The sequence below is a fragment of the Pinus tabuliformis genome, chromosome 3_1, assembly GCF_031772625.1.
Source record: "Pinus tabuliformis cultivar Carrire ecotype Pingquan chromosome 3_1, CPIR1, whole genome shotgun sequence".
NCBI lineage: Eukaryota > Viridiplantae > Streptophyta > Pinopsida > Pinales > Pinaceae > Pinus > Pinus tabuliformis.
In genome coordinates, this window is record NC_142301.1 from 610,065,631 (window position 1) to 610,075,628 (window position 9,998).

Consider the following 9,998-nt stretch of genomic DNA (forward strand, 5'->3'; position numbering starts at 1 on the left):
TCTACCTCACTAATTGTTGCCTCTACCTCACTAATTGTTGCCTTTGCCTCATCAAATGATCCATGATCTTGCTAGCCTCCCCACAGCTGACCAAGGTCATGCTTTGATGCCACTGTAATATTCATAGGGAATCTTTACATTAAATAACAAAGCAAACATAGACATAAAAACCATGAAAATCAAACACATGAATCCGTCCATGAGATTGCACCAAAAACTACTTTGTTGAGCCATTTTATTATAATATGAAGAGGGTACAATGAGGTGTTGGAAAGAGTGCACCTGAGCTTGCTCAAGGCAAGCTAGCTAAGCCCAAATGAATAATAAGAATTCCCTCCCAAATTTGATGCGACTCTCTCTTGGATCTGTGCTAAAACTGTCAAGAAATATGCTGCTAGCTGTGAAGAACTGTTGTTAGGGCCTCCTCCAGTGCTCAGAAAATTCTAGGAAATTAACCCCGAGCTCTCCACCAAAAACCCACAAAAACCCACGAAGGAATTGGCCAAATGTTGACCTTAGAATTTTGGCCCAAATTTCCCCTAGCTCCTCTTGTTGCTGGCTGAGTTGGGACCCCTGTTTGACCCCTCAAATCTGCCCATAAAATTCTGCAATTTTAGATATGAGATCCTTGTCAAAAACCCAAAAAAACCTAAAAAGGTTTTCCCTTGGTTCCAAACTTCAAAATTTGACCCTTCACAGCTTAACCCTCCACCAAATTCGAATTCTGTTACTGTGGTTGCTCCTATCAATCTCTGCTCTCCAAACTACAACAATCCTCCTCCAATGGCCCTCCAAATGAAATCCCAACAACTCAACTCCTAAATCCTTCTCTCAAGCCTACCCACAATTAGCTTCACAAATGATTACGCAGTCCTAGGACAAGTCTATGCAAGCCCAACCAAAGAAATCTATCTTGCTAAGAAGGGCACTCTCAACTCCCATAAATTCTCTTCCTTCACTTGCAATTTGGACAAGGAATTGCCCAGTAATGGTATAGCCTCTAATTTCAATACCCCGCTTCACCCAAGAACTGTGTGGTTCTTCTTTTGCATCCAGGCTGAAGCTAATGCAAGTCGTATAACCTAAGGCTGGTCCCACAAGTCTCCACAAATCGTGACAATACCTCCCTAGGGTGGCACTTGTGGTCCACCAAAGAAGAGGGTGAGATTTCCCCATTGGAAACCTCTGGTGCTAAACAACACTTGTGACTCAGCTGACTAGAGAAACAATGTGTAAATGTCAAATTATCAAAAGGTGCTCAATGATGCCTTCAACCCTCTATTTATAATTGTTGCCTCACCTTTCCTTGTGGGTCCCTCATCCTAATATTTTGACCTCCTTTCCACAAAATCGATTTTTCCTAAGTCCCATGTACCAAAAATGTCTCCAATGCTCAGATTACAATTTTTTGTTATGCTTAGCATTCCCCAATAAACTTAGTTAATCGTGTTAAATAAAAAAAATCAAAATTGGAGATATCACAGAACTCATTATTATAACAAATTGGAAGCGCAAGAACTAATTGTCCCAACTTACTTATTTCCTTATTATTATTTTAAAAAATGTATAAGTAATATTTCCTTATTTCCTTACTTTCTAACTAAAACCTTTGACATAATAAAAAGTTTATTTAAGGTTCTATAAATATGCATAATTCCACCCACCCCATATCACATTAATGTTTTGTTTGGGGCCTAAACTCTTCGTGATGGATATTGTTTATCATTTTTTCGTAAAACAAACAATTTTCACAATAGAGAACACCTTATATGGCACTATGTATGCTATGCACATGAAAAGATGAATTACACCTTTACACTCAGTTCTAGATGATTTAAGAGACCGTGGTACTCCTTTTGAGCTGTAGACTGCCTTTTTGCCCTGAAAGTTATGGAAATTCTAACCATATTTTGAAAAAATATAGCAGGGATTTTTGTAAATCCAAGTAAAAGCTGTCAAATTTCATAATTTTAGGTGCCTTAGCAGTTTTTGATGGTGTTGAATCCATTTCCACCATCAAAAACATGATTCAAACACTGGCTATACAAGATTTTTTTTTTTTGCCCAAATTCCGGTCACTTTTGATCATCCGAACAATTCCTCTGCCTCCGTAGACAACTACCTCCCTTTAATACATAAAACTCCAACATAAACCATTATTGAAGAAAATAGTTGTACGTCTTTAAAAAATGTTAGCTGAACTTTACAATAATTGCTCACTAATCACAAGTACACAAGTAAATATTCCCTTCCCCTATTCAAAGTTGATTTAATTGAATACAAAAGCACAATGGAGTCTAAGGAGCCTTTTCTAAGCTATCGTTGCTCCTAAGAGTTAATCATTACAATTAAATGTGCTACCCATTGAAGTGGAGTGGGCTTAGATGCACCACATTAATGGTTCAACGTTAATCATCAAAAGTGACTAGGCTTGGAGAATGCCTTTTAAAGCAATGACATGAGGGATTATTAGCCATGGTAGGATGAAGGGTGTATTGAGTATATTCAAGGGATTATTATCCATGACTTTGATAATATGTGTATTAAATATATTTATCATGGCGAGTTTATATGTTTTGGAAGTATTGGTAGCTGACTTGTACTGATTTATAGAATAATTAGCACATTGTGCTAGTTCATAGGTTAGTAAGACTAAGGATGTCTTATTGAGTAGGATGGAACGCTAACAAGTTGTTGTTTAGTGGGATTTGATAGAGGACTTGTAGAAATTCCCACTGTAGGTCAATAAATTATGCAATATACTAAAGCAAAATACAAGATCTACTTCTACAACAAACTTGCGGAAGCTTAATCGAATTTGAGCAAGATCAAATAGAACACATATAACTGAGAATGAGAAATCAATTACACATGAACACAGAAGAATACTCTGGGGAAAGCCTCAGTTAAAAACCTTGATCTCTTTATTATCATACAAGTGGAAATATGTTCGGATTACACAAAGCTTTAGCTCACAAGCTATCCAGCTTTCAATACGATCCCTCTGCTGCTCATAGACAATCAAAGGCTTCTCACAAACCTTCTCCTCTGCCCTCCAAGCCTCCTATTTCCTTGCACAATTTCTCCCGGGGTCCAATGATGCCACTTGTGTGAATTCACCTCTCACACAACACATTAAACTCAATAGTAACTGTGCAGTCCTTCTGCATGGATGAGTTTCCTATATAGGAAAAATCCTCCAACTGATAGTACGTTGTCCCTTCCTCTGATCTCAACTGGGTCTTTGACTGAACTGACATGCATGAGTTATTTATGAGAGAATATTCAGTTATCTGAAGTGCAGCAGTTACATGCATGCATGCATTAACTAACTAAACTCACAATTAGTTCAACAAACTATTTGAACTAATCTAACTGGACTTAACTCAGTTAACTGAGCTAATTCATTACAACTCAAAGTACAACTCATCCTGATCTCCTTAAATCAGGGGATAACTTCCTCAATCAATGGAGAAACTGTTGCATGTCTTCACATAGACTTCATGTTTGATTTCCTACAACTAATTAACTCAAGATGAATTAATTAATTTTTTTACAAACAACTGCTAAGATCAAATTCGAATTTTACTTCTCAATTTTAGTTCAGGGACTAACTAAAATTGGAATCTATCCCGAAATGTTATTTATAGCAATGTTATTTTTAGCATTTCCATTTTTCATTCCTTGTTGCTATGTCCAACACTAGTACCTAAAATGCTATTTATAGTAATACTATTTTTAACATTTCTATTTTTATCATTTCTTGTTGCTATTTCCAACACTCCCTCTCAACAAGAAAGGCATTCAACTCGAAGTCGGTCCTGAACCTTTGGAATGTTCTGCATGCAACACTTCTACCAAGTGTTGTTGCTCCAGCAACTCTGGAAACAAAAAATCTTCCAACTGACCTCCCTGTTGGGCTAGAAACATCCTCTGATGCTGAAGCTTCCTCTACCGCTAACAAGTGCTCCCTCTGTGACCTCTGAATTGCTGCAACACTCCATGCATCTCGCACCGTTGCACACCTCTCTGTGCCATCCTGCACTGGTGCAATACTCTTGTGCCTCTCGCATTATTGCAGCCTGCTAGCTTTGCGCTGTCTTGGGATTCCTGCACTGTAGCTCTCTCTGCCACTCCATCCGCATCTGTCTCTACCCACTCAGTCAGTCTTTCTATTCCTCATCAAGGCTCCCATAACAAGGTCTAATCAAAGAGGTTGGGTACCTCAATGATCCTGCCCCTATTCCAACCTTCTTGAGACTGTCACTCCACATCGCCCCACCTCTGACCTGGAGGTATGGATGCATGTGATCCCTCTGCCCACATGGCTCGAAATTCCCCCCTACTGGAGGTATCTGCATGAGTGGATGCCTCCACTCGGTCTCCTCTCGGCTTCTCTATTTGTGGCTGCTCTACAACCTCCTGAAGCTGCTTCAATTGTGGCTCCTCCACAATTGTCTAAGACTTCTTCTGGTGTTGCATGTTGAGAGGTAATGTACTCTCCCTCTCAACCACCAAGTCTCCATCATTTGCCTTGCTCCTCAAGGCTTTGCATGCATCTTGAACCTCAGGAGCATACATGTTCTTGACTCGTGAACCAATCTGCTTCACTTGTCTCGTGGTGACGTGTTTAAGGAAAACCTTTCCCTTACTGAAGACTACATCATAGCCTTTGTCTTCCCGCGTTGCAATCGATACCAAGTTTTTCCTCGGTCCTGGCACATACTTCACATCTGTCAAGGTATTGCGAGCTCCATGCTCCCTCTGAAAAACAATTGTTCCTACTCCTGAGACACTATACTTTTCATCATTACCCATCGCTATGAGTATTTGGAGATCTTTCTCCTCCAAGGTACTGAACAAACTCTTATCGCCGGTCATGTGGAATGAAGCTCCACTGTCAAGAAACCAACCACATCACACCATGGATGAAACCATGCATGCGAAGAGGGTGAAATCCAACTTGAACTGTAAGGCCAATGCCTCACCTTCAGATCCTTCCTTGGATCCCATCTTGGATTTCTTCAGTGGACAATTTGTTGCAAAATGGCCCACCTCATGACAATGAAAGCATCACACTTTCGATTTGTCAAACTTCTTCCCACCATGGGAAGAACTCGATTTTGGATGAGAATCCTTCTCCTTCCCTTTCTTTTCCTTACTCGCTAAGGCGCAATTTTCTTCATCCTCCTTGGATGAAGAACCATCTCTGGTGCTTCTCCTTATCTCCTCCTGCATCAGATCTGACCAAAGTTGTTCCCAATCTAGTAGTTTCTCTCTTCCATTTACCGAGTCTTGGTAGCTACGCCAGCTCTTAGGAAGACTGAGGAGAGTAAGACTCACCATGTCATCATCAACTGTCATGATCCCTACACTTCCAAGCTCATCCTTGCAAGTGCTGAGCTTGTTCAGATATGTAGAGATCGTGTCGCCCTTTTCATATTTGATTTTCCAAAGCTTGTCTTTCAGCGCCAACTTCCTCTGATCGCTTCTGTTCTGATATAGATCTTTCAATGTTTTCCACATTGAAAACGATGTCTCCTTCCCATGGAAACTCGAGACAATGTGGTCTCGAACTCCCTCAAGAAGGATTCTCCTCGCTCTAGCCACACATTTCTTCCATTCCGCCAACTATGTAGCATTAGTCGCTGCTGGCTTGGGGACTTATTGATCAATGAAGTTCTTTAGACTGTTGTCCTTTAATACTGCTTCCATGTGATCCTTCCAGGCTATATAATTCGAGCTGCCATCAAGGGCATACTCGAGTCTTAAACCATTGAAAGCCATTGGTGAAATTTGAGATGTGATAAGAATTCGAATTCTATAATCAAAAACTTCAAACTTCAAACTTCGAACTTCTCCCTTCTTTGTATATTGTTCTTTGCTTTGATCACCTTTGCTCTGATACCATGTAGAAATTCCCACTATAGATCAACAAATTATGCAATATACTAAAGCAAAATACAAGATCTACTTCTACAACAAACTTGCGGAAGCTTAATCGAATTTGAGCAAGATCAAATAGAACACATATAACTGAGAATGAGAAATCAATCACACATGAACACAGAAGAATACTCTCGGGAAAGCCTCTCGGGATCTCTATATTATCGTACAAGTGGAAATATGTCCGGATTACACAAAGCTTTAGCTCACAAGCTATCCAGCTCTCAGTACAATCCCTCTGCTACTCATAGACAGTCAAAGGCTTCTCACAAACCTTCTCCTCTGCCCTCCAAGCCTCCTATTTCCTTGCGCAGTTTCTCCTAGGGTCCAATGCTGCCACTTGTGTGAATTCACCTCTCACACAACACATTAAACTCAATAGTAACTATGCAGTCCTGAAGGAGATAATTCCTTCTGCATGGATGAGTTTCCTATATAGGAAAAATCCTCCAACTGATAGTACACTGTCCCTTCCTCTGATCTCAACTGGGTCTCTGACTGAACTGACATGCATGAGTTATTTATGAGAGAATATTCAATTATTTGAAGTGCAACAGTTACATGCATGCATGCATTAACTAACTGAACTCACAATTAGTTCAACAAACTATTTGAACTAACCTAACTGGACTTAACTCAGTTCACTGAGCTAACTCATTACAACTCATCATGATATCCTTTAATCAAGGGATAACTTCCTCAATCAATGGAGAAACTGTTGCATGTCTTCACATAGACTTCATGTTTGATTTCCTACAACTAATTAACTCAAGATGAATTAATTAATTATTTTACAAACAACTGCTAAGATCAAATTCGAATTTTACTTCTCAATTTTAGTTCAGGGACTAACTAAAATTGGAATCTATCCCGAAATGCTATTTATAGCAATGCTATTTTTAGCATTTCCATTTTTCATTCCTTGTTGCTATGTCCAACGCTGCTAATTGAAATGCTATTTATAGCATTTCTTGTTGCTATTTCCAACATGACGAACAATTGACAAGGTGTTGCTTAGAGGGCTTTGATAAAGGACACCATGAGTTAGCAATGTGATAGCTTGTATGCATTATTTGTGGCAAGAAAACAATGTTGATAAATGCATCAAAGATATGTGAATATCAAATGAAGGAGGGCATGATCTTCATGGATTATCACATGTCGGCTTAGATGGATGATAATATGGTCTCACATTGGGTAGTCAAATGTTCAAGTGTGCTTGGCTCAAGGGAGTCAACAATAGGTTTCTTATAATTGGTTGGTGATGATGCAACATTGCCCAAGGCTAGGAGGAGTAAGGTTGTCTTGTCAAGTAGGATGAATAACCAACAAGGCATGACTAAAAAGTAGGCTTCAACAAATGACGACATGACATGGTAATGTGATAGATTACCTATTATCCATGGTAAGGCATCAATGTTGACAAATACATCAAAGATACATTAATGTTTGACAAAGGAGGGACATGATCTTCATGGAACTTCATGTGTTGGTTTAGATGAATACACAGTCTCACATTTGGCAGTTGGTTGTTCAAGTATACTTGGCTAGAGGCAGGGGAGATTAAGTAGTGTATGGTCGGATGATGAGGACACAACATTGTCTAAAGGTAAAATGATCTCACATTTCGCATATTTTAAAGTCAAAAATTGAGGTTTAATGAAAATATATAGGTTAGACATGTTCCAAGTGGTTTATGGTCATGTGTAACTAGTGAAATCAGGTTAAAAACATGTACTTCTTTATAAAAGATGATAGATTCAAATCTAGAAAAAATAGAGTCCATACATCTTCATAAATTTTAATATTCAAATTTATATAAAAATATATCCTTATCCCATAAACAATAAAATGTATAACTTAATTGTAACCCTAATAAATAAAATAAATAATATATATATATATATATAAACTAAATTTCAAAATATATCCATTGATAAATAATATTTAAATAAATAAATAAATTAGTGGTAAGAAAATGTCTACCCGCAACCATTATACAGGCAAGACGTATATCAATGGAAAAATACAAATAAGATTCCCCATCTCCCTGAAGGGAAAAAATAGGATCCGCATATCTGTTATGTTTAAGGGTGTTTGTGTCAGCGTTTTTTGGTCTGAAATCCTTTTCGATGGCTTCCCTCTGGGGCGGGTGAATATCCTCTGCCTTGGGCTGGACAGACAAAGGCTCTGTCTCTCCATTCAAAACGACACCTGCAACATTCGAAAAGCCAGTAAAGGATGCCAAGAAAAAGCTCGGATGTAGAAACCCTGACTCTGCAACGCGCCCTCCTTGAATGTTGCTCTGTCCCGCATTTGGAAATTTAAATTAAGAGAAAAAAGGGGGGAAAACAGAGTGCCATGTTGACCCAAGTAGAAAGCAGTTACAAACCCTAACTCATCAGTAATAATTGGAGTTTCTCCACTGGCGGGAAAGAGGAAACAGAGAGGGTAAGGCAGAGGCTGGAAATATGCAAAGAGGCAGCACTGGACAGCGGATGTAAATTGAAAAAACCCAGCCGCCAACATTACGGTATATTTCTCTGTGAACAACCTCGTGAATCATTATTCTTTCCATTCATTTATTCGTGGAGGTCTTTTTTGCCAAATTGTTTTATCCAATTATAATCCTGTGCTTAATTTACACTGCGTATTCATTTATTATTTTTCTGTTATACTTACTGTTCAAGCGCAATGGTTTTTCAGTCTGAAGCAGAGTAGCTCAGATATTGTAGATGTACTACCTTTTAGTGGCACAGCATTTTTCCGAGAAATCACATCGTTTTGCCCACAGTTATTCTGTTAATATATGGAAATATCATTTAGTTGGGGTTATATCTTCATTTCTGGTATCTGTTAAAACCATTCAAGCAAAATTTCTTCCCTAGTGATTAAAACAGATAAGATATTACCACTGTTCTTCCAAGGAGAAAGACTTATTGTGTAAAGATCAAGTCCTTATAGACAAGAATACAGGATGATGTAAATTCGTTTTCTTCACGTGCACATGTATCAATCTCAGGAAAAACTCATTTGTGAAAATTACAGGGATAGGTGGTAACAGAGTGATTAGGGAAAGTGGGACGCAGAGACAGTCTAGTCATTTGTGGCTGGACCTATGCTTTCCAGGAATCCTTGGATGTTTTGATAACTCAAATGCAGTTGAGTAAAATTTGTGGAGTGTCATCCATACTCAGCCAGACAAACTACTGATGAGATGGAAGAGTTGATCAGATAAGGATTCTACTAAAGAGTCAGAAGGGGAGCTTCATTTTTCTTTGCTTCAAAGAATCCTAATCACACTCACAGAAAGTGTTTTCCAATCAATTGCAACGGTTGAATGGGTTATTTGGGATCTGTTGGAAATATTAGAAGGCAGGATCTTATTGTTAAGGAAAAATGAAGCCCTTGCCAATATGGTTAAGCAGCAAGTTCTCATTAACATTCGTAGAAATTTCCAAGGCTGTGGGAGTGATGGTTTGGAACTTGTCAATCACATCTACTATCCAGAAGACAAGTTCAATTAAGAGATCAACTGAAACATGTGTAGAGAGCAATTGTTCTGTCATCATGGAATTAAGTGACTGACAGTAGGCCTTTTCGAAATTTGTTTTCCAGTCCAAGTTACCAAAGACGAGATTGAGGTGAAATGTTATGGACATGGCATTCGTAAACAAAATCTGATATTCAAGAGAAAATTCGGGATAAGAATAACTGCCCAAATCTTTGATGGAAGTTTTCAAACTTTATACTTAATATTGAAAACTTTATACTTAATATTGACTGATGTCTGTAACCATATTTTACAGTACAGATCAAGTGATAGTGCCCTGGTATGGATTTTGCCAAATATTGGTGCTTTAGAAGACAAATCATGAACGCTATTATATTGAGGGATTTCTAGAGTTGAAATGCAAATGAATTTAAGGATTTTTGATGTCTCAAACAATATGGGAGCCTGAACTTATGAGCATGCCATTCTGTGCATGAATTTGTAAATTTATTTTTAGATTAGAATCTGAAAACTTAAGAACTATATTGATTAAACTCCA

General features: G+C 38.4%; 1 long non-coding RNA gene across 1 annotated transcript; it reads left to right on the top strand.

The window, feature by feature from the left end:
• The first annotated feature begins 7,972 nt into the window (after window positions 1–7,972).
• On the top strand, window positions 7,973–9,729 carry LOC149188478 (uncharacterized). Its single transcript, XR_016256293.1, has 2 exons — window positions 7,973–8,479; window positions 8,995–9,729. It is a non-coding gene; the product is annotated as an uncharacterized LOC149188478 (long non-coding RNA).
• Window positions 9,730–9,998: the final 269 nt, after the last annotated feature.